The following is a 24283-nucleotide window of genomic DNA, read 5'->3' on the forward strand; positions in this document are numbered from 1 at the left end:
TTACCCCTATAAAGTGTGTAACCTTCTTAACCATAAGATTTTGTGTTTTGGTTAGTGATGACTAGTATGTAAAAACAGATTCTTCCCACCATGGTTTAGGTAATATGAGGGGAATAAGTACTGAGTAAATACACTTTCTGACATATATTTCAAATTTTACATAGGTCAAGAAACTTTTAACTGCTCTGTTTAGAAGAATAGATACTTTTGAAAAGCCAGTTCTCTTCTGTGTTAGATCACATGCTCTTACAGAAGCGCACTCTAAAGCTACAGATCTATTACCATGGAGCTCTGTCAAAATCCATGATGAAGTTAGAGAAGTATGCTGGGAGCAGAGAGGAGTAGAGCTGATGCACACACCTGCAACAGTATACTTGTGCTCTTTATGTCCATTTCAGAGAGGTTGGAGATTGCTCTCATGGGAGATTATGGCACATGCAAGACAGCAATTTCATCTATCCTACCAGTGCAGAACAGCTGAATCACCAAAAAACTACTGATGGGTTTTCCAGGAATAATTTATATATTTAATATAATGGGGACACAATCAGTGCATTTCTTTTCTGTTTTGATCAATACTAGAGCTGTCTAAAACTGTACAGATGCTTTTTAAAACACTTCGTAATGTGTCATCCTATCAGATGTCAGAACATATATGTCATTTTTACATTATATACCTCAAATGTAACAGATGTGTTAGCTAATACGTCAGGCAAAACTGAAATATTAATAGCTGTGAAAACTTGGTATAAAATTGACTGTGCATAATTAGTAGAGTGTAGAAATTTGCCATGTGAGATTAACAAAAGCACCTGTTTTACCTCTTTAGAGGTTATTAAAAAAAAAAATGAAGATGGGAAAAGGAACTGAGTCACTAGCCCCTTGGCCAGAAAGCCACCAAAAGCTTAAGTTATAGTTGGTAGGCAGATTGTTCCCACATCCTTTTAATATTTAACTGCACACTGAACAACCTTTTTATTTTTAACAATATTAAGCCAGCAGAAAAATAAATGAAGGTTAAGCCAGAGCTAATATGATGGTCTAAGAGGGCAGCTGTACAGGTAAGAGCTCATCTCTCTGCATATCTTGGTTTGGCAAAGTTTTTAAATTTGTATGTTAAGAGCCTTATTCTTATCATTTTGTCTCACAACAAACCTGCCCTCGTAGCATGGGTAACTAGGAGTGTCTAGAGAATTGAGTCTTCTCTGATTATTTAGACCTCTTATAGAGTCTTACGAAATAACGTGTTAATATTTCTGCATGTCCCTCTTATTTTGTTTCAGCATTCCTCCTCCACAGTTCTAAAGTAGAATTGTCACATGTGAGAGACAAGATGCGTTTATGTTTTTAATACAGAGAACTTAAGAGAAATCTACTCTTTGAAAACATACCTGGAAGTTTGGTCTAGAAGGAAAACATTCTCTGGAGTACAGTGATGCATTGCACTCTTTTCACATGTATATTATTGGGAAATCAGTAATGTTACTGTGATATGGCCAGCCATGTGTTACATAAAAGGCTATATGTTGTGAATTATAACAGAGATGGGATCCAGAATGTCTGCTGGTAATGGAGTATAGCATTACTGCACAGAGCTTTATTGCAAAAGTGAACTGCAGTTTTGATAGTGGATTCCTCATTCCTGGATGTATTGACTGTATTTATTTCTTGGAAGAGATTAATGGAATGTTTAAAGAGAGATTTTGCAGCCTTCATCCTTGTTGGTAGACGCTTTTGTCTTTCTGTCTTAGCTTGAAGCATCATGTGTCTTTCAGTGGAGCTACTTGACAGTTGACATTTTCTGCTTTTACTTCTACTCCAGCTGCTAATTGCATATTTACAATCCTTCAATCAAGAGGAAAAGAGAAACACATTAGAAAAATTTTCAGTCTGTCAAGCAAACCATACATATAATGAAACATCCACTCATTAAACATAGAGAACTTTCATAGCTTTAATAATAAGTGTTATAAAGGGCACAAAGGTATTATTAATTCTAAAGGAATGCAGGACTGGAAAAACAATAAGTCATTTTGACAGTTGCTATGAAGACTATTACCAAATGTTATGTTTACTTGACTAGGTTCAATTTATAAAACAAGACCCACAAAAAATCCACAGCCTAATCAATTGAGATGCCCTGTTGCAAACCACAGATAATGGACTGAGGTTCTGATATATTGATTAATGATTGAATTGTGATCGTGCATTTTACAAAATTAAGATGATTAGTAATGTGGGCTGCTTCTGTACATTAAACAAAATACTGTGGCTGTGAATTAAAATGATAGAATGAAGTTTTAACACTGCAAACATTTTTATTTTAAGTTAAGGAAATGAATATATCTGAATGTGTGATTATCTTTCTAAACTGAATTCACAAAGGTATGTTTATTATGCAAATGCTTTTTTTTGTTCTCCTTGCTGTAGTCACTGATTAACTTCCTCCATACACCTCTCATGAAAACTAAATCTGAGGGACATAAGAAATTCTGCTCTGTTTTTGAGAGAACTGGTTGCAGTCCTGAACGTAATCAAGCAGGCTGACAGTATGTATGATTATATATGATATCACTCTGCAGGAGACAGTTCCAATATTGTATCTGCACCCCTTCATTCATTATTGGCAAACATGTGCCTGGAACTCATTGCAGTGTTACAATTGGCATTTTGAAATACTGTGATTTCTTTTTCTTGTAGTCAGAACTTGGATTCCCCTTAGGATTTATGCAGACTGCATTGTATTATTCAGTACATGTTCATGACTTCCACTGGTATTAGGAAGAGCTATGTGTATACATTCCAAGTAGAATATATCCCATAGTGAATTTCTGAAAATATAACATAGTTACTTTAAAACATAAGGTTAACAAAATAGGAACTGAAAGACGAGGAATGGAAAACAAGCAATTTAAAAACCATTCACCCAGTAGGTTTGATCCTATTTCCACTCACTCCACAGTAAGTCGTGAGTTACTTTAAGTCAATGTAAGTTGGCATAAAGCAAGTAGAAAATCGAACTTGAGTTTATTCTGCTCAAAAACCTGAAATATGCTTATCATTTTGGAGCAGCCATTGCTCCGGGACATGAAAAGTGATAGATTCACTCAAATGATTCATTAGGATACAAAATGTTCTTTTTACACTGTAACTGAGTGTGGCAGTAATAACCCCGCAGTAATCTGGGGCAGTGCTAAAAAGCCTAACTGGTGCTTAGAGCATGGGACTCACAAGCTTGGATTTCAGCTCTGGTAAAAAAGCATTGACCAGTTACTTTCCTCTCAGAGGCTTGGTTTCCATGTTTTTGGAACAGGGATATTGATACCATTAACAGCTTTAATACCTACCAAAAAAGAGGAGACGGATTTATATCAGTACAGTTTTGTCAGTTGTAGCAGTTGGACAGGAGCACAGTAAATGCAGCACAGCCAACTCCTGCAAAAGCAGAGAATTCTAGCAAGGTAGGCTACCCCTACAGATGCAAGGTGCCCACAATCACCACATTTGCTACTTAGGGCCTGTTTGCAGGATGCTTTCCTCCATTTAAGAACAGGAATAAAATTTTACTTCCTACCTGCTCCTCACCCTCATTCACCAGAGGAGGAGTTAAGAAAGTATGTTCACCTGACCCTCCCCAGGCAACTGTGAGCTATCTTTGGCTCTGTACAGAGCAGATGTGGCATGGCCACTTCCAAAAGTGAATCTGAAAAATGGAGATTAGCACTGCCCTCAGACGGATCAAATAAACCTTTGTCAGAGCCATCCAATTAGGGCAAAATAGTTTTGTTCCAGAAGATGTTGTGGACATCCTGGGAGCAGAGGGTGCACTTCCCAGAGGTCAGGCCATGCTGCTGTACGCAGCCTATGCGGGGCTGCTTGGAGGAGAAAACATGGAGGTTGGGGATGGTTCATGAACAAGGTCAAAGCAGGAAAGCTTTTGGCTTCCAGATGTTCCATTAGGTTGATGAATAAAGATGACAAAACAGAAAAGAAAGACCAGAAAATGAAATCTAAAAGAAATCTGTAACTTTGCACAAAGAGTCTGTCAGAAAAGGTCGTCTGTTTTACAAGCCAGGAAATGCAAAATGAGACCTATTTGTAAATAGAGTCAAACTTACAGAGCTGATTCAACCTGAGGAAAAAATAGCCCCAGAAAAGTGTTGCAAAGCACTCACAATGGCTTATTTTTTACATTTTAATGAATTTAACAAACACTGTTCCATTTTATAAATTATCCAAATTCAGAAGTATTTTGCAAGTAAACAAGGACATCAAAATGAAATAGAATATTTCAGTTGAGTTCAAACAAAATGTTTGTTTGGACCATAAGTGTTGTCTTCTTTTCAGCCAAAGAATCAATCAATATGTGGCTATTTTCATAGCTTTCACTGTAACATCGTTTCTGTATTTCTTTTCTGCCCCATTTCTCATACTTTCTAAAATTAAAAAAACAAAAAACAAAAAACCGAAACACTCATATAATTTTCCCCCTAGTGAACTATAAGTTTTTGATGTTTTCATAAAGTGCAATCTTCTTTTTAAAATGTTGGTTTCAGTGATTGTCACTGTTATTATTAGTAGTAGTTGTACTGCTGTTATTACATAGGGTCTTTCCAGTGTAGCCATGTCATTTTCTTTTTACTATTCTCCTTCCTCCTCTGTTTTCTAAACCCTGATACATATTCTGATACTTATTTAAATCATCCCATCCCCCCTCCACCCTCAGACTACACTTTCATTTTTATATTTAAAGTAGAAAAGAATGAGAGCTAGCAACTCTGTGAAAATTTCCAATAGCTCAGTTTGGGGGAAAATCTTCAAAATGTACATTGATTTGTTTGGAAATTTAGAAAACTATTAATAGCTGGAAGTAGAGATAGAAAAACTTGAAGTTCATAAGAACTTTTCCAGTATTTTTTTTTCCTTGTTTAACTCTAGTTCTTTTTCTCCTGCTTGCCTTTTTTCTAAATCTATCTTTTTCTTCCTTCCCTTTCCTTGTATGTGTGAATCAGAAAGGTCTATCTGCAATTTAGATTTATTGGAATAGAGGTAAAAAAGAATAAGAGCAACTTTTCACTGTCAGATTTGTACAAAGGATTCAGTGCAAGTGAAAGCCAAGTTCTTTCCCATTTATCTCTCATTCTTTTTTATCTCTATTCACTTTCAGTCTGTTCCATCCCTCTTCCTTACCTTCCTTCGTACTTTTTTTTTTCTTCTCTATCCCTACTTTTAGTTTTCTTAACCATCCCTCACACATCCCTCCTTATTATCCAGGGACCTATTCAGCCACAGAAGTCTTGAATGTTAAGTGTGAGAAAGTGAAAGAGAGCGAGACTGTTGCACTGAGCATGATGATAGATGATTTTCAGCAATATTTTACTTGAAATGTTCTAATGTTTTCAGCCAAAAAAGTTCCCATCCTTTCAGTAGGTTCAAAAATAACCCCTGAAGTGTTGGTGTTGGTGGTATTTATTACTATTGTTACAGAAGCCAGCCAGAGGGAGGAAATGACCTTTAAAATGAGAAGAAAATGCTCATTCATTTCTGACTCTTCCCCGCTTTCCATTTGCTCTGCATTTTCTCATTTTCTTCTCTTACTTTTACATACTTCTCTTCTCTTAGGCCAATTCCCCCACACTTCTCATTTTCATGTTGCTTTTTTTTTTTTTTTTTTTTGTGGTTAATGAAAGTAGGGCTTATAATTTACTTGAAGCATACTGTACTTCGATAGCCTAATTCAAATGCAGCGAGTGAGAAAGAAGGTGGGATGCTCTACACCTTGCCTGGCTCTTTACAGAGCCATGGCAAAAATTACAGCAAGAGGAAGTGTGTGAAATTTTTCAGCATAGTCACCACCACCACACCCACAAAACAATCACTCAGTGTTTTAGGGGGCTGCTGTACACCACCACTGCTTTTGGAGTCATACCAAAGGTCTATCTTATGTTGTGATGGCTCACATGAAGGGGAAGGTATTTCAGAAAATTGCTGCCTCCCAGGAAGCCCTTTTTACCCCCATTTGGAAACAAAGCTGGGTACCACGTGCCTGCTCCTCTAGAGTGTGGGCTGGCTGGGGCAGGTGCTCTCCATCCCTGCCCTGGCATAAGGTGCAGATGATCCTCCTCCAGGAGTCAGTTACTGAAAGAGCCTCTCTCTCACCAGATCTGCACATAGACTCACATCATTTCAAATACCACGTCAAATTCATATTTTGGGAAGATCCATATACACATACAAACTTCTGTGCACCACAGTGCTAGAAAATGGAGACAGGAGATTCAGAATAACTGTATCTGTGTTTCAAACCAAATCAAGAAGTGCTGAAGTATCTCTTATAAATACACTTTGGGAACAGAATCTGCAGAATGGATTCTTAGAAAAAAGATTCACACATATGCTCCCTCCTCTGCTAACTGCCCTGAGAAACAAAGCTTCAGATGTCAGCAGAAAGTTAATATAGAGAGTTGGGAAACCTTAGAGGAAGGCTGTAGAACAAATTCCTTGAGGATTTTGACCTTATATCATCTTGTATAATGTTGCAGGAGGAAAATGAAAAAAATCAAGGGAAAGACAGTGGAACAACTAATATCTGTCCAAAAGGGAAGAGTAAAATCAATATTCTAGATTTATTTATTTTATTTTCCTTTGAAATAGGTTTCAAGAAAGAGAGTCTTTGCTTTATTTCTAGATATCCTCTCATGAACACACCAGAAGGAGACTGAAGGAGAGTTATTTTCCTCGTGACCCTTCTTTTAGATTTAATTTTTGAATAGTATAGTACTTAACTGAATTTGTGCTAAGCAGTTTCTGTTCAAAAACTATTTTACTGATTTCTTAAAAATGAGCAGCACTTTGCTATCTTGTAGTCACCATGACCAAAAATTAGAATTGCAACACGTACTCTTTAAAATGTCTGTTTTTCTGAGTTTCTTCGTTAAGCTTCAACTTTGGTATTTCCCTGGAATTTGGGAACTTTGCATTCCATAGGTGTTGCTAATAAATCCCAACTTTCTCAACTTTATATTGAAAAAATCTTTTTTGAAATGAATTCTATCTTCTTCAGCTGTGTCTCTTGCATGGATCCAGTTTTGCATCTCCTTTAGGCTGACTCAGCTCTCAGAGATGAACTTGGCCCAAGTTTAGCCTGGACTGACCACAGACTATTAAAGAGTATCATCTTTATTCCAGTTTTGTGTATACAGTTTATAAATACAGATGCTTTGTGTACCCTCCAAGCTCTCTGCAGGCAGGCAGAAGAGAGTCAGATTTGGATTTTGTTTGTTTGTTTTTAAGAACTTACCAATTCAGATTGTTCTTTTCCCTGAAATGTATTTGTCCTGTACATGAAAGGAACTGCGGAGAGGAGGAGCTGACTGGCATATTCTGAACTACTATATATTGCAGAACAGGCTTCCAGTTGTCAGTGTCTGCACCCTGCAGAAGTATGGTTTCAATTTTACTTTTGAAATTTGAGTCGAGCAGTGTTGCCAACACATATTTTTCCCTGTCAAAACATTTCACTTATTCTTGAGTCTGTAGACAGCTTTTAGGTTACATCTTTTCCCCAGTCTTATTGAAAAAGGATCTTCATTTCTTTTGAAATCATTTTTCATTAGTGTGGGAGCAAAAAGCAGATACTAGAGCTGATAAGCAGCAGCACCTGGCTCAAAGATGTTCCATCAGCTTTTAGTTTCTGTGTGATCACTTCTGATAATTGGAGGATGAAAACCAAAGCAGCAGTCACATTCAAATCGGGATAGGTGAAGACATTATCTTCCTTCTTCCTCTGCATGTTTAACGTTGCCTGTGCTCCTTCTTGTTCCACTGAGCTAATAGAATATGCAAAAAGCAGACTTCAGGGTTCATGTGCTGCCTCAGCAAAAGACTTTTTGAGTAATTTGATCATGATTAGAATTGGTTCACAGATTAATTAGCCATAAATTATCTTGAAGGCATATAGTTTTTGTGTTTGTGAATGAATTGTAGAATTATTCCCATGTTTACAGTTGCATTAATTATTTTCAGACATACATACACATCACAGTCTAGAGATTTCCTGCAAATGTTTGCTTCTGTTCTTTACTGTTCACTAGCTATTGTTCATAGCATGTGACAAAGTCATATGATCTACACTGTATGATTCCTGCTTCCTAACTAAATGTCTGGCAAGGCAATGAATAATTACTGGACGCTAACACGCAATTTAATTAAAAAAATAATAGAAATATATCAGATTAGATTATTTGTATTTAAACTACTAGTATATGTTCTGGGAACATGACTGAGAATTCTTAACCTTTAGCAGCAAATAACAATTCTATTAATAACAATGAAAGATAATTTGTTACTTTAAGGCAGAAAAATATTCAGAATCACTTTTTATACTGTTTACTAGCTGTATTTATTGTTTCATTTCTGTTTTCAGATAACAGACATCTATAGTTCAATACCAAGACCCTCAAAAAATTTTAACCATTTGCCTACCATTAGACTGCAGAGAGTGGTAACACACTGGAATAGGTTGCCCAAGGTGGTTGTGGATGCCCCATCCCTGGAGGCATTCAAAGCCAGGCTGGATGTGTCTCTGGGCAGCCTGGTCTAGAGGTTGATGACCCTGCACATAGCAGGGGGCTTGAAACTAGGTGATCATTGTGGTCCTTTTCAACCCAGGCCATTCTATGATTCTATGATTTTAAGATGACACTCTTCAAATCTCCAGCTTTTATTTCTAGCAATGTTCTCCATCAAGGAGAGGCTCAACATCTGTACCGTTTGCACATCTATGCATCAGTGACAAATGGACTAGCCTATGTATACTGTAGGTGAGCGAGTGACCTCAAGAGCACGCATGGACTTTCCTCCTTCTCCAAGACATGATCAGCACTCCCTTAAACATCATCCATTCACGAGTCTAGCTCTGTCTTAAAAACTTAATGTGATGGTAATATGTCTAAGCAAGTGCTCCATTTTCCCTAGCCCTAAAAAGCTTTCATATTGCCTAAAACGAACCTTCTTTGCTGCAATTTCAATCTATTGCTTTCTATCCTATGCAACAGAAGTCTGACACAATTTCTGATCTTTCTTGCTTTTTACCCTTTTGACATCAGATACCACATCCACCCTCAGGACCTTTATTCAAATATCACTGCTGTTCAGTCTTTCCTTGGAGGTTGTATTATAAAGAGTCTGAGCCTTATTTTGTTCTTCTCTGGATTTTCCTCAAACTTTGCATGTTTATCTAGAGGTGGAGAAAGCATTTTGGGCTGCCTTACAGGCAATACTCCTGTTATTTGCCTTTCTTAACAGGAAGAGATTCTCTGTCTAACTTCTGAGCAACAAACATATTTTTGCTGCCTAGTTCTTTCTCGTATCTTTTTACAGCTGATTATTCTTTCCTAAATGTAGTGTTTTGCACCTGTCCCAGGTGAATTTTTAGCAGGCTGACCCTAATAACTTTTGAACCATTTGACCAGTCTCAGTTTGATGAACTTCACCTGGCACAGCTCAGCTGATATAATAATTTCTTACCAGTTTTGTGCAAATAGTCAGCTACAGGGAAGAGCATGTACCTATGGAGGGCAAGGTTGTGGTGTGAATTTAATGTTTCATAGACATTACAACTCAGTGTGACATGACTCTAAGGGAAATGTACCTTCATTTGTTTTTTTATTACAAAACTGTAATGTTAATATGTCCTTACACTCTTATGGCAGATAACTCCATTGGAGTGTCCTCAAATTTTGTGTCTATTTGCCTTGAGAGAAGAGGAATCATGATCCTGGGTTTATGTTGATTGTACTGCTGGGTCTTTTTTGGATGATATGTACTCTTCACATTCAATAGTTACTATTAAGGGTTCAGCCTTTATTTGTGGGTTGCCTGTCAAGGATATACCTAGTAAGAGAAAATTGTTTCCTGAATTTGGTCTTCTTTTTAAAACAGGGGTTGTGAGCACACACTGTAAAAGGCTACATCTTTATCAGTGATATCAAAAAGTTAAATCCTCAGTTGCATCCATGTCATCGACAAACTTTTCATGATGTTGCTGTACTGTGAAAGCTCATTAAGTATTGAACTTATGAATGAATAAAATACAGAGTGTCTCTATGCTGCAACCACAGTAGACAAAAAAATTTTTACTCCAAAGTGTTCTCATTTATGAGAGAAAAAAATGGTAGCTATAAAAATGATAAAAGAAATAGGCAACTTGTTTAATTATGTACATTCTTATAATGTAGACAAAATGATACATGAGAAGATAAAGACAAAGAGAGAATCAAATGAAATATGAAGTGAACAGGGAAAGTAAATATATAATTTCCTATGACCACAATTCCTTTTACTTATGAGGTCACAATAGAAATACATATAAAAATAAAGACAGCAATTCAAAAGCCACTGTCAAATATCTTGGTGTTCTGTGATAACAGTTTTTGAAAGAATATATAATCAATATGATTGCTTTTTCATAGTTTGCATTGCTTTATTTAAGGCAAAATTATATAAAAGCTTATTACTGTGATATGAGCATGAAAATATCTTTCCTCCTGTTGGAAAAAAGAAAAAAAGAAAAAAAGAAAAAAGAAAAAAAAAGCCCATGAAAAGAGTAACACCTATTTTATTTTGCAGGATGTTTGTTTTGTTACTTTCTGTTCCTTTTTTTTTTTTTTTTTTTTTTTTTTACTGAGAAACAAAAAATTAAAATTAGAAGGTATCATATTTGGTAGGTTGCTTATTAGGGTATCAAGAAGTACTCATAAAAACAGAGGTTAATGATAGGAATTTCAGACCATGCAAAATTACTCTGCACTCTGCAACAAATAAAGACTTACATTAAGTTGTTAGCTATTTCTTTTTCTTGATCAACTAAGTAGAAACAGGCCAGCCAACTGCAATAAAATAAGGGAAAAATTAACTGACATATGATAGGAAGTTGAAAAGTATGATTTGAGGATTTTAGCTCTCCTTCTTCTATTTGGAATAAGAAGTTTAATCCCAGGAGGATGTACAGGAAACAGAAGTGAGCTGGCTGAAAAATTTCTACTCCACATTTTCTTTGACAGAAAGATACATTTTTGATTAAACAGATTATTTTTTTTTTCTTGGAAAGTGTCTCTTCATTTTAAATGTAACTTCCTTTTGTCTGAAAATACATATGCATAATTCTTCTTTTTGATAGCATAAAAATGAAGCAAGTACTCTAACTTTGTTTTGCTTTGGTTTGGTTTGGTTTCAATAAAGTGTCAAAACACAAAGCCAAGCTACATCCCAAGTTTTCTCAGTATTTGTTATCTGAGGTAAATAATCTTACATTGTTAAATTTCAGGAACATATCCCAAATGACCTGAGAATGATACAAACAAATAACACAATAGAACATAAGAATATGAATAGAAGAAAACAAAAGAAAGAAAGAAAAAGTTGAAGGAAAAGTAATTAACAACAACAACAAAAAAAACCTTAATAGAACAAAAAATAATTAACTTACTGTCTTAAGTCATGGAAATATGAAAAAATTGAAAGTTTGCAACATCAGCAATAAAATTACTAGATATAACATTACAAAACAAAACAAAGACAAAACAAAGACAAAACATTACCTCATAGGCTCATTTTCTCTGTCTTAAAAATTTACTTTTTGCATTCACATTTCTACTCTTCTCAGTGCCCTTTACCAATGCTGTTGCAGAAATCCAGTTGCAGATTTAACTGTGCGTTTTGCTAGTGGACTGTTATGGATACTTCACAGTTTTAGGATTCAAAAAACAAAGATGATAGCTTGGGAGACTGTTTTTCTTACCTTTAAATTCAAAGGTGCTCACTAAGTCGCTAACACATTTCATTGTTTCACATATCTTTATGTTCATGTCACCTCACATTGTTAGTTCTGTCAGTATTAGGTAAATGAATGTATGAAAGGACTGCGCCTATTGCATAAAAGTACCGATTGCACAGCATGCTTGGGAAGGCTCAGATGTTTTCTAAAGTTAGAGATGTACCTCTCTGCTAGCTTTTCCTTGCAAGAAATGTCCTGGATTGAGCAATCTGAAGGGAATACACCCTTAGCACCAAAAAAAAAATTGACTCCTGATGCTCATCAGAAAGCATTTAATTGTTTGTCCAGTTGCAGGTACTTCAGGGTATCTACCCATGCTGCTGTATTTATAATAGCTCACATCTATAAGCAACACACGGAAATGCTGTCTGGTATAGAAAAGTTAACGAATTAAATAAATAAAAGGCCTATATCCCTATACCAGGTCAAATTCTAAACTATAGAAGCAATTCACTATAATATAGACAATTCAAAACATACTACTCACTCGAGGCTGTAGCTGACATATATATATAAAAAAAAAAAAGATTTAGCCTCTACTGTTGTCTCTTCCTCTAACAATGTTTCTTGCTTATGTGCTCACCACAGCTAAAACCTCCCCCTTCCTGTTTGAATGTTTTAGATTTAGTGAGAAATGTTCATCTTTCAAACTGAGAGCACTGCCAGGGCTTCTGTCTCCATTTCCCATCTAACTATCTGAGAAGAGAATACATCACCAAACTGAGTGGCTCTTCTTTGTGAGATGGCATTTGTGCATGTGTAAAAAAGTATTTTCAAGAATTATCTTTCTTCACCTTGCACGTCATAAAAATGTAAGTGTACAGTAATGTGTACTGTTTCTATAGAGACCAAACATGGCGCATTAAGAATACATATGAGAGACTTTGTGAGGAATGTTCGTATCAAATGAACTTTCTGCTTCCAAACACTTTCTATCAATCGGAAGTGTATTTTGCAACCAACAAGTTACCAACTAGGCCTATCAGCCACACCCAACTCCTAATCTTTTTTTTTCTCTGCTATCTATGACCAAACAGAATTTATTATGTTATTTACCTCATACTCCTCTTCCAAATAACATCAGCTTTACCTGATTTCTACATCTTTTTCATAAATAGGCTCCAGTGATGAATGCTCAGTAATTGCAACTAATTCCATTGCATCATTACTTTTGACAATGCATAATCTGAACCCTTGGTGCAATGTCTTCTTTACCACGGACCCTTCTCACACTTTTTTTTTTTAATTTGTTGTTGTTTGTTTGTTTGTTTGTTTGTTTTCAGGATGTCCACCATTTAAAGATCATGTTCTGACTGACCTTAATTTTACCATGTGTCTATAGCTCATTGTATGTTGTAGATTTAAGAAGAAGAGGTGAACAAATCCCAACATAGTCAGAACACTTTCTTTTGCCCTTGGGCTAGAGGTATGCCAGGACAATGCATTTTACTGAAGAACAGTAATATAAAATGTATCAGGTCTTTTTAACTGACTGACAAGTAGAATTTAAGAAAATGGAAACCACATGTTTGTAAAAATTTAAAACACATAAGTGGCTGCTTCATACTATACTCACATCTGGAAGCAGACATCTCTCACAGAGGCATCTTTGTAAATCTTTAACGGGGGTATCATCCTAAAATTCGTTTTTCCTGGGCTAGTATATAATGCACTGAAAAACATATTACTGGTGTAGGATGCTAATATGAAGAGCAGACCAGAACAGCAAAAGGGGAGACATCAAATAGTAGGGATAGGAAAGCAAGTTGTGTTGTTTACGTAAAGAGTATGATTTAATGTATTTTTCATTTTAACTTGTTCTCGTGAACTCATTGCCAGAATAGTGTAATTGTCATCTAGCTTATCTCTGTCCAGTGTGCAAATAAATGCTGAGAGTCACCAGATTAAACCTCACCTTCCTACTCAAAAGAACAGTTTCAAAACCTAGTCTTCTTTACCAACCACAATATGTTTTAGTATTTTTTTCACCCGAAAGCCCTTCAGATCCAGGAGAGCGGTGGGACCACGAGCAGCAATGTGATCTGCAGAGTTTGTAAATACACTCCAACTTCACCAGCTTTACTTCTGGTGGCACAGAACCACCAAGGCCTGGCATCCATTCTCTAGGGTGATTTGGATGCATCACTGCTGTGAGACATGTAGCAAAGGGGGGTGATTCGTTTCTGTGACTGCCAACACAGGAAATTCTGCAACATCCAGGTCAAACTGGAGTTAGGATTTCCTGATCTTCACTGGAGTATTCTGCAGGGTTTTGATTTTTAAAACAGAGCTCAGATATGTGAGCATACAGAGCAAAGAACATATTATGCATTTCTCTCTGAGTCTTGGTTACTTTTTTGAAGAGATTCCTGGAGTGGAGGTATCAGCAGGAAGCAAACACCATATGGATTTGAGCTCTGTGAAAGAAAAATGGGTATATCAAATTCTCCAATATGGAATAGATCTCATATTTTTATAAGGACTGCTGACAAAGTTGAAGAGCTAAGCAGTAGGTCAGGAAAAGGTTATCCATGCCCTTGACTGGATGTCCTTCAGAAACAAATCCCTTTCATTACACAAGTGGGAAGCCTCACTACTGCTGAAATTTCAACTTCAGAACGAGATTCCGAGAGAGGGAAGCTTTGGTAGCATCACACAGCTCTTCACAAACTTGAAGGTAGCTCCCTAAGTAGCAAAAGGGCTTTAGCTTTTCTGCTTTCTCAGCTGTTGAAGATGGATTCCTGCCAACAGGGCCAGCAGTTGGGAAATTGTTAAAAAAAAAAAAAAAAAAAAAAAGAAGAAGAAGAAATAGTAACATGCTCCTTTCAAACAGGTGCACTATGCCCGCAGCAAAGAAAAAGACACATGAGAAGAAGCATTTGTACAAGGAGGCATTAGAATAAAAAAAGGACTGAGCTGCAGAGACCGAAATATCTTTACAAAATGGCAGGCATCCAGAGAGCTGGAGGAGAGGGCGATGACTGCTTTCTCTTATTCTTAACATTTTTGATTGAAGACACTTGATTCTGATTTCAGCTTCGTGGTTACATATTGATGCCTAAAATGTGAAATCAGCTGTTATTCAGGAGCTGATTTAACAAGTCAGGCAGGAATATCTGCCAGCGTGGCTAAATTCAGAAATCAGGCTCAGGTTTTCTGCCAGAAGAATTGGGAATCAAGAAACCACAACAAAATACGTATGCACGAGCCAGCATATGTTGCCTCAGAACAGACCTCTATTAAAAATATTTTTTCTCAAAATGTAGCAGGAATTTTTAGGGACATTTTAAAAGTTCTTGTTCAGTTTTTGAGAACACACTTTGTATTCTATTTTACAGACAATTCAATGCTTTTGTGGGTGCCCTTATTGCTGCCCTTATGTGCAGCTGTAGTTCATTATGCCTGCAGAATTCTAAACCAAAATAAAGCTAGAAGTACATGTACAGGAACAAGCAGATACTTCCATCAAAGGATTTGGCCTTTGTTATAACATCCATGAGTTTGCAGGACGTATATGCAGCCATCTGTACCTTTCCCTGAAGTGTTCATCTGTGTGATCCTTCAAAAAATTAAGCCCATTTTTTGAGTTACACAGATACATATTTTTCACTCATATGTAATTGTTGTTTAGAAAATAAAAGCTGTTATTCTCAGTTCCTGTCTGTCAAACAATTTAACATTTTCAAAGAAAATATATACTTTATAAGTGAATCCAAGATCTCTCTAACTAAATATGTTCCATTTTTCTCACATCTTGAGAATTTTATTCTGCTTCTTCATTGACAAGCATAATGGAAAAAGTGGCACAGCAAGAGCACTGCTTATTATTTGCTTTGATAGACATAACTGGGAGGAGATGTTCTAAGCTCCAAGCATCCGAGGTAGCCATTTTAAAAGGCAATATTTACAGAATGGCTCTTTCAGCTGAAGAAAAGACTTACAATTCAAAACTTCTAATGTCCTTTCCACTCATTCCAGTTTATTTTTACTGAGAGCTGGTGATGCAAAATAAATAAATAAAGTCATACAGTTGCAATTCTTAGGTTAGAAATTTTATGTCTGTTCTCATTGCTTATAGTTCCAATTTCTTCACATTTTCTGACAATGCACATGAAGGTTTCTCACAAAGAATCAAATCTTTTTGTCATAATCTCATTGCCATAATATCATCACCTTTGGCAATCATGTCTGACAGTTCAAGAAAATGCAGATTGCCATCAAATCCTACAGATAAGTAGTCCTCAGATGCTAGTGTATCCTTAGGGCAAGAAGTCAAACTACTAAGTTTATTGTTCTTCAAGTGGTCATATCCCTTTGGCATTTTTCCCAGTCTTTCTCCTCCCCAAACTTTCGCACACATTCAAGAGAAGGAAGATGACATACAACAAAACAAACATTAATATGCAGAAATTGTTTTAAAAAATACGCTTCTGGATTTGGCTGCACTCTAGGTAGGTGACCAATTAAACGGGTGATTTCCATACCTTCTCTGACTCTCAAATCACATATTTTCTTGAGGTTGGATTTTTTTTTCACATTTTCTTTTATATCCCGACAGTAATTTTTTCTTTGTGTTTTTCTTTGTTTGTTTTTGTTTGTTTGTTTGTTTGTTTTTTAGTTTGGTTGGTTGCTTGGTTTGTGTTTTTTTGTTGTTTTGTTTTTTTGTTTTTTGAATAATTCAAAATGAGCAAATACAAATAGGAGGAATATATCCATTTTAGATAGATGGTTAAAAGCACAACACAGTGAAGCAAAGCAAAAATAAACAACAAAAAAGGAAAAGTGAGTAGCTTCAAGAGTAAAAGAGATTGGAATATTTAAATGAAACTCTAGCATTTAGGAACCATCTGTCTGTATTGTTATAGAATTGTTAGGTACAGTAAGGAAACAGAAAGATCAACAGAGCCCATGTGAAACTAAAAACAATAATTGCCTAATATGGTCTAGCCTGACCAGACGTGGATGATGCCAAGGGGGTAAGAATACTAAATCTGCAATATATACAGTAACTACTAAAACCAGAATAAAGCTAGAATAAAGATTTGCTTCTGTTGGTGCTTGTCTACTTCCACAAGAGAAATATACTCTCCCTAAAAGTCTATCTTAGCAAATGAACAAAGAATGACACATGATTTTTGTTTCTTGAAGGATTATAAATACTAGAGACTAATAATTGCATGTGAGGTCAATCACCAACAGTGTGTAAACAGCAGCACAATATTCACTGCAACAGCTATAGTATCACTGTGAAAAATACTTCTGAGACAGACTATAGAAATCAGAGTCACTGAGGATCAGAAACAGTAGTTAATGACAGGAATTTGATAAGAAACAAGATAATCCTCTCTTCTGCTATCTAATTGATTACATTCTGGTGTACTAATTAAGTATTCATTGATGAAGGTTATTTTTTCAGTGTGCTATATGTTTCAGTGCAGCTGTTGCTATCAGTGGTGAATGAAATATTGACCTAGGTCTGATTCAAGCCTATTGTTTACTGGCACTTCTCTGTTTCCAAAGGATGAAATTATAAAGGGTTAAGCTAGAAGACAGAGAATGAAATAAGAAAATAAATTGGAAGATGAAAACTCCAGAGACAGATGAAAAGATACAATTAACTCATTATTGAAAGCAAGCAAGTTCCTTATAAAATTAAGCAGGTTTTGTTTTCTTATGCCACACTTTTGCTTTATAAGTTGTTAGTAAGTCTGTTTCAGAAGAATAAAAATACAAATAACAAATGTTATGAAGCTAAAGCTACTGAGGTGATGACATAACAAATTAGACCAATTATTATTAACTATTATATCATTGTGTATAATCATGCTATTTGTTCATGACTGACGAACAATGTAGTCTCCAGGGTCATTAACAAAAATGTAGTAACGAGCTGAATTCCAATTGCACATATACTTGCATAAATCATCTGTAGCTCCTTCAGAGTTACAGATCACAGTTAGAGAGTCACATGCCTCGAAACAAGAAAAAAAAAAACAAGAAAAAAAGAAAAATGGCATCTTAATCTTATAAAAGTTATTGCAGTGTTTTAAGAAAGTACAATGAAGTCCATGTACATACGCTTATAGAAACAGGATCACGATCACACATCCACCCAGCAGGATGATCAGAACTGATCCACTCGGTTTCACTATTCCTTAAATAGTTCAGCTCCCATAGAAATACAAGCAGCAAGCCTTTCCATTCCTGCCAATTCTTTTATTGTTGTGAACTTCATCTCCAGAAAAGACCTCATTGTGGCCTTCCAGTACTTGAAGGGAGCATATAAACAGGAGGGGGAATGGCTGCTTACGAGGGTGGATAGTAATAGGACAAAGGGAAATGGTTTTAAACTAAGACTGGGGAAGTTTAGGTTAGATATTAGGAAGAAGTTTTTCACTCAGAGGGTGGTGACGCACTGGAACTGATTGCCCAAGGAGGCTGTGGATGCTCCATCCCTGGAGGCATTCAAGGCCAGGCTGGATGTGGCTCTGGGCAGCCTGGTCTGGTGGTTGGCAACCCTGCACATAGCAGTGGTGTTGAAATTTGATGATCATTGTGATCCGTTTCAACACAGGCCATCCTATGATTCTGTGATTCTATGACATAGTGAAAAGTTGTTTTGCAGCCATAGTGCTCACAAGCGTTTTCAACAATGCTTTTTAAGATTTGACTGCATCAGGATCATTCTCCAGTAACTCTACAATAAAGACAGGATAAAGTGTTGAAAGAACTATTGCACCAGATTTCAGTTATGACATTAGTAACTGCTCAGTTTTGAGACTATTCTAGAAGATGTGAAGATAGATCACTCCTCCATCTCAGATTTTCCTGAGAAAATGCCACTTTCCAGTTTCTGACGGAAACTTCATTTGTGTTTAAGCTCTTCTCGGAAGAGATATGCAGCACATAAGACATTCTGAGAACAATAAATCACCACCATTTTGCTATACATGACTGAAAAGAATAAGGGATTTTTCTTGAGGGCACACTGATGCATTCATAAAGGAGAATTTGTACTACTTGCAGAGAAAATCTGTGGGTTCTTCTTCACCTAGCATACAGAAAGGCAGGGAAAGCAAATGATGTGAGTAGAGAAGAGAATAAAAGTGTAAGGAAGGAGGCAATGAATTCCATTTGATGAAAACTGAGTAGAATAGAATTCCATGGGGCCAATGGGATTTTTAGATGAAATAGGGCATCTAGTCATTTAAAATAATTCTTATATATTTCTATATTTATGTATATATTTACTTATTTATTTGTTTATTTATATATTTATATATTAATCATATATATAAACATATACTTTTTTGTATATATATATTTATAAATTAGGCTGTCTTGTACATTGTTGCTTGTATGGTTGTATATACATAAACACACATGCACACAAACTTGTACATGTATATGAGAGATACATCTCACAGACCTCTGAAAGATAAGAGGTATACCAATAAGGTAGAATTAATCCAGCAAACAGCTTTGCTAGCTTTGAAGTGGACCATTTTTATATGATGAAAAATGAAGTAGAATTGCAAGTGAATCTCTGAAAGTGATGATAAATAGATTTCAAAAGTAATAGTCAAATTGATAATATAAGTTCTACAAACAATCCTTTCAGCAAAGTGTGTGATTAACATGAAAACCTGAGATAAAAAGTCAGCAAAGAGGGGACTGGGAGCTTTCTTGAAAGCAATAAAAAAATTAATAATGCTTTAATTAGGTAATTGTAGGAAAGCAGAGTGGAGAATTTGTTCTGTTTGGGTGTGTAAGAAACTTTGGAGATGTAAATCCAAAAGAGCATTAAAACTTTTGAAATTTGGTAAAGACAGCAAGTCTGTGAGCTGTCTAAGGAAAAATACATTAGAAAATGTCCAAATAGAGCTTTTAGTGAAAATGGATTACAGTTGGAATTCACTTGCCTCTTTTCATTCTGCAGGACATAATGCATTACAGTTTCCTTACAAATCACTTAATCAAGTGAATTTCTATTCTTTCTCCTCATACATACATTTAATATTCTTTAATTTCCTTGAGAGAATAAAATATAACAATGGAAAATGGATGAAATAAAAAATATCACATTAGAATGTATTTACTCTATTACATGTATTTGAAAATACAAAAGCCATGGATTAGAAGTCCACAAAAACACAGTACGGCAAGCCTAAAGGATAAGCAGCAACTCAGCAGTATTAGACATATCACCCTCTCCAGATTTCCCATGACATGTGAAATGAATAGGGACAGTTTAAAAGTAGAGGAAATTAGTAGTGTGGAGTATAAGAAGAAAATTAACCCATCTGAGGCATGTCAGGATGGGGACCTGACCATTCTGAAGCCGGAAATGCATAAAACAACTATCATATAAAATAGTAACCCTCAGTCCTACTCAGCACCCTAAAATCCCAGGAAATTTTTTCATGGCACAAATAGTAAAATAATATTTTCAATACAGTTTATTTTTTTTCAATGAGAAGATATTCTTGATTACTACATTCTACTTAAAAAAAAAATGTGACGTGGAATGTTTTTCTTGTAGATCTCTAGATGATGGTAGTCCAGTAATAAAAGATTATCACCTGTTTTATTAGCTTTCAAAAGGCAGTAAATGATTCCAGTTCTTACTTTCTTGTCTATATCACAATGCTGCTTCTCTCAGCATTCTCACCCTCAAGAGAAAAAAAATGCCTAAGGAAGTCCCATGGAAGTCAGTGGGATGATGAAACCTTCTCCTACAAACCTTTCTACAAGGACCAATGCAGAAGAGGTCAAGTCCTAATCGGCTCTCAGATTTTCACTGAGTCATTCTTCTGTCATTTACATGGTCAGTTTTTAAGAGAAGGAAAATCAAACCCTGACTGCTACCACAGAAGAGGACTGTACTTTCTAACATTGTTAATGAATATTCAGATAACAGCTACAAGTCTCTTCCACAACATTAATCCCTTGGTATTTCTGGAACCTGACTGCTGTCACTTGGCAAATTCCCTGGAATGCAAAGTTGCAATATTTTCCTGTTACATGAAATAAAATTTAAAAAAAAAAGACCTTATATTTTTTCTTGTATGGTATTTTTTTTTCCAAATTTGCCAAATATATGAGCTACCTCCTTGACTCCCATCCAAGGACTGACTGCTCAAAAGCAGTTGTCAAGACATATGTAGAGCTTACTGCTTCTAAGGGGTTAAACTTGCTATTCTTGCGGAGCCGATTTCACTTTGTATGTTCTGCAGTGCAGTGAAAGTTAATTCATTCTAAAGCACAGAGCTTTCCAGCAACATTGTTAATATTATAATGTTCCTTTGCTGCACTGTCCTAGCTAGTTTATTAGATGAGAGAAAAATACAGATGTGCTGACAAGCAGAGTAATACCTACTCACACTTGCAAAATATTTATTAAAATTACTTTAAATCATTTTTATGCAGATTTATTAGCTTCTTTTAAATTCTGATGTAGTTTTTTTGATTTTTAGTAGTACAGTTGATTACATTTGATGTAGGGCAGTTTGTTTTATTTTAATAAAAAGGCATGCTCTTCTGACTGTGTGATGATAATTTTTCTGTTCTCTGAGCTGTAGTAGAATATCCTGAATTAAAAAGTAATTGGGTTAGTTGGATGGTACATTTAAAGATGTAGAAACCATGAATATACCAAAATAGTAACACAAAGACAGATATTATGGCTGCTGTTTCTAACATAAAAGAAAACAATCCATTAGGCTAGAGTGATTCCTGGATGAAATACAAAAGCTTATAGATCCTGATTTCATTATAGTAACAGCTATAATGAAACAAACAAAAAAATGTCACGAAATTTCTCTGCAGAATGAAGTGAAAGTTGACAGCATTTTCAGAATCTAACACGTATATTGCGCATTCTCATTGCTTTCTGATCTCTAGCAAGATAAAGGCATAGATATTTTATTGCAAATGGCTCTAAGACAGTCATCTCAATGGGTAAACTTTAGCCATAGACAAGCTGGGAATAAAGGTACCAAGACAAGATTTAACACCCTTTCTTCTATTTCACTGAACAGAATGCTGAATTCTAGTGGCTTTTGCATTATTTAATGCTCACTTCGTGGCTGTATCCTGTCAAACGTTCAGGTCACCTCAATGTATCCATGAGCCAACTGATTCCCATTGCTTTTCAAGGACTTATCTTGCATTCTAAGCACCACATTTAGAAGAACATCTTTACTACCCTATCAGTACATCTGAAAAGCCACATAAGTAACTAGCTTCCTGAGCAACTATCAGGCTTAGCTTGAAAAGAGGGTTGTTAGGACCTCCAATGGCTCTAAAGCACACCTCTAAAGAAGGCACAGATCAACTACAGCACTTTTCAGAAACTGATGTAAGTGAAATCATGAGCTCAAGTGTTGCAGTTAAGAGAGATGACCTCTGCTCAGCAATGATTCCAGCTGCGGTGAGGGCCAGAATCAGCATTGGCCACAATGGCTGTACTACCAAAGAGCTAGAGATGAGGATAATGAACACCAGAGAACGCACTGCAAGAAATGGGGTAGCTGTGGTCAGTCTTGCTCTGTGGCTTTTGACAGGCCTCATAGTTGACTTCAGCAAGATTAGTTTTACAAACAATTTGTTTTCCTAAATTATCGCTGTCTTTGGAGTATAATTATTTGTTTTAGCATGTCCATAAAGCAGAGATCCTGTGCTTCAAAGTATAAGTGTAAGATAATGTTCATATTTTCTTTGCTTTCAGATTAGCAGTGTTGAGCCAAGTGATTGTTTTTGACTACTCAGAACAGTCACACGCACACACACACACAAAGGCTAGTTTCACTCAAGAGAATGTTCAATAGAGGTTTTAAAAATGCCTCATATCCATAAGGTGCAAAAATTTTCTCAGTTTCCGAATTGATGTGGCTAGGAAATGAACCAGTGCTAAAATCATAAAACTGAAAAATGTAGAAATAGGTGTTTTTTTAAAGCAGAAATGTGGTGAACATTGGATACATTCTATAATGTGTTTGCAGTCTTGCAAGAATTGTAATTTTCCTGCAGTAGAGGTAATATACTGTTCTTTGTCCTTGGGCATTTGTAACTATAAAAACAAACAAGTGCAGTATCTCAGAAGTGGGGAAGAAAGGTGGTTAATTGCAAGAGAAATACAGTAGAAACTGAATGTATAGTTTCAGAGGAAAAGCTGGAGCAGGAGAAGACTCTCTTGTCAGGAAGGAAATAAGGAAGGAAGACAAATAACATTGCCAAGAGGTGAATACAACGATAAGAGAAGTCCAGAAAGGAAGCAGATGATGCTGTCTCTCATTTGAATAACACGTTTAGAAAACATTCTTTTTCATCTGTCTAGGAGTCCCACAGTGGCTTTTATTTTCTGTCATTTTTAAAAATTTGTAGTGTTATCTAAGCAGGGGGCAATAATTTTAAAATAACAGTATGCAAAATTAGATTATATTAATATCAGATAAATGTTAATACAAAGATGATATAAATAATAATCTGAGCTGGATATTTCTCGAACCAATGAGCTGAGCTGGAAATACAACTGATCAAGCAACCAGCCTATTTGTACCATGTTGGTTTAAGCTTGGTGAATGGCTAATACCCCTAAAAGAAGTATTTATGGAAGGAGCAAGTAGTCAGACATCTGCATGTATTTGCTTTTCTATTTTTTCTGATATGCTGCTGTGCATGTTTTTGTAACAGCGTAATTTAGGAATTTTTAAATCTGTTTAGTTTTGCCACTACACTGATAATATTTATTGTATGCAGCTATGATGTAATTTTTTTTTTAATAACCACCATTATTTTGCTTTAGCCCTTATAACCTGTTGTGTTCCTGGAGCTTGGGTTCACAGACATAGAAACTGAGGGAGATTTTTCAAAAAAAGTGTGATTTTAATGCAGCTAAATGCAAAGACATACATTCAGAGACAAGAAAGGATAGTTTATTTGTGAAAACTGAAAGAAGAATCAGAGGGCTGACATATATTGTAAAGCTGTGAAAATATAGTTGATGTGTGGTGGCATACAAGCATGTAAGTGCTAGGGTGGAAGGAAAGGCTACTTATGGCTCTGATAAATAATGGGAAAAGTAATTAAGAAGTAGTCAGATGAAAGCCTGGGATATGTTTCTGGTGAGGCTAATAGGAAACTAATCCTCAATTCCACACTTGAGAAAATGACAGAAATTGGAGAGAGAAAATCGGAATACAAAAATATTATAGAATACAAAACAGTGAGACATTTAAAGAGTTTTGTTTACTCCCTTTAATAAAGGGAGATCAAAGACCCTGATCACAGACCCTAAGAGTTGGGGAGAAAATAGTAGATACTAATGGGTTATTTAATCTAACAGAGAAAGGTATAACAGGAACAAAATGGCTAGAAGCATAAGACAATCTAAATTCTGGTTATAATTTAGTCACAATTGCTTCTTAAAGAATATCCATTAGAACT

At 35.8% G+C, this 24283-nt stretch overlaps 1 long non-coding RNA gene across 1 annotated transcript in view; it reads left to right on the forward strand.

The window, feature by feature from the left end:
- Positions 1-1024: 1024 nt before the first annotated feature.
- LOC121110134 overlaps positions 1025-24283 on the forward strand; it is a 53327-nt gene continuing 30068 nt past the window's right edge. Inside the window, exon 1 of the long non-coding RNA XR_005857709.2 lies at positions 1025-1061. This is a non-coding gene — a long non-coding RNA (uncharacterized LOC121110134). The remainder of the gene's footprint in view (positions 1062-24283) is intronic.

The sequence above is a fragment of the Gallus gallus genome, chromosome 2 (assembly GCF_016699485.2).
Source record: "Gallus gallus isolate bGalGal1 chromosome 2, bGalGal1.mat.broiler.GRCg7b, whole genome shotgun sequence".
NCBI lineage: Eukaryota > Metazoa > Chordata > Aves > Galliformes > Phasianidae > Gallus > Gallus gallus.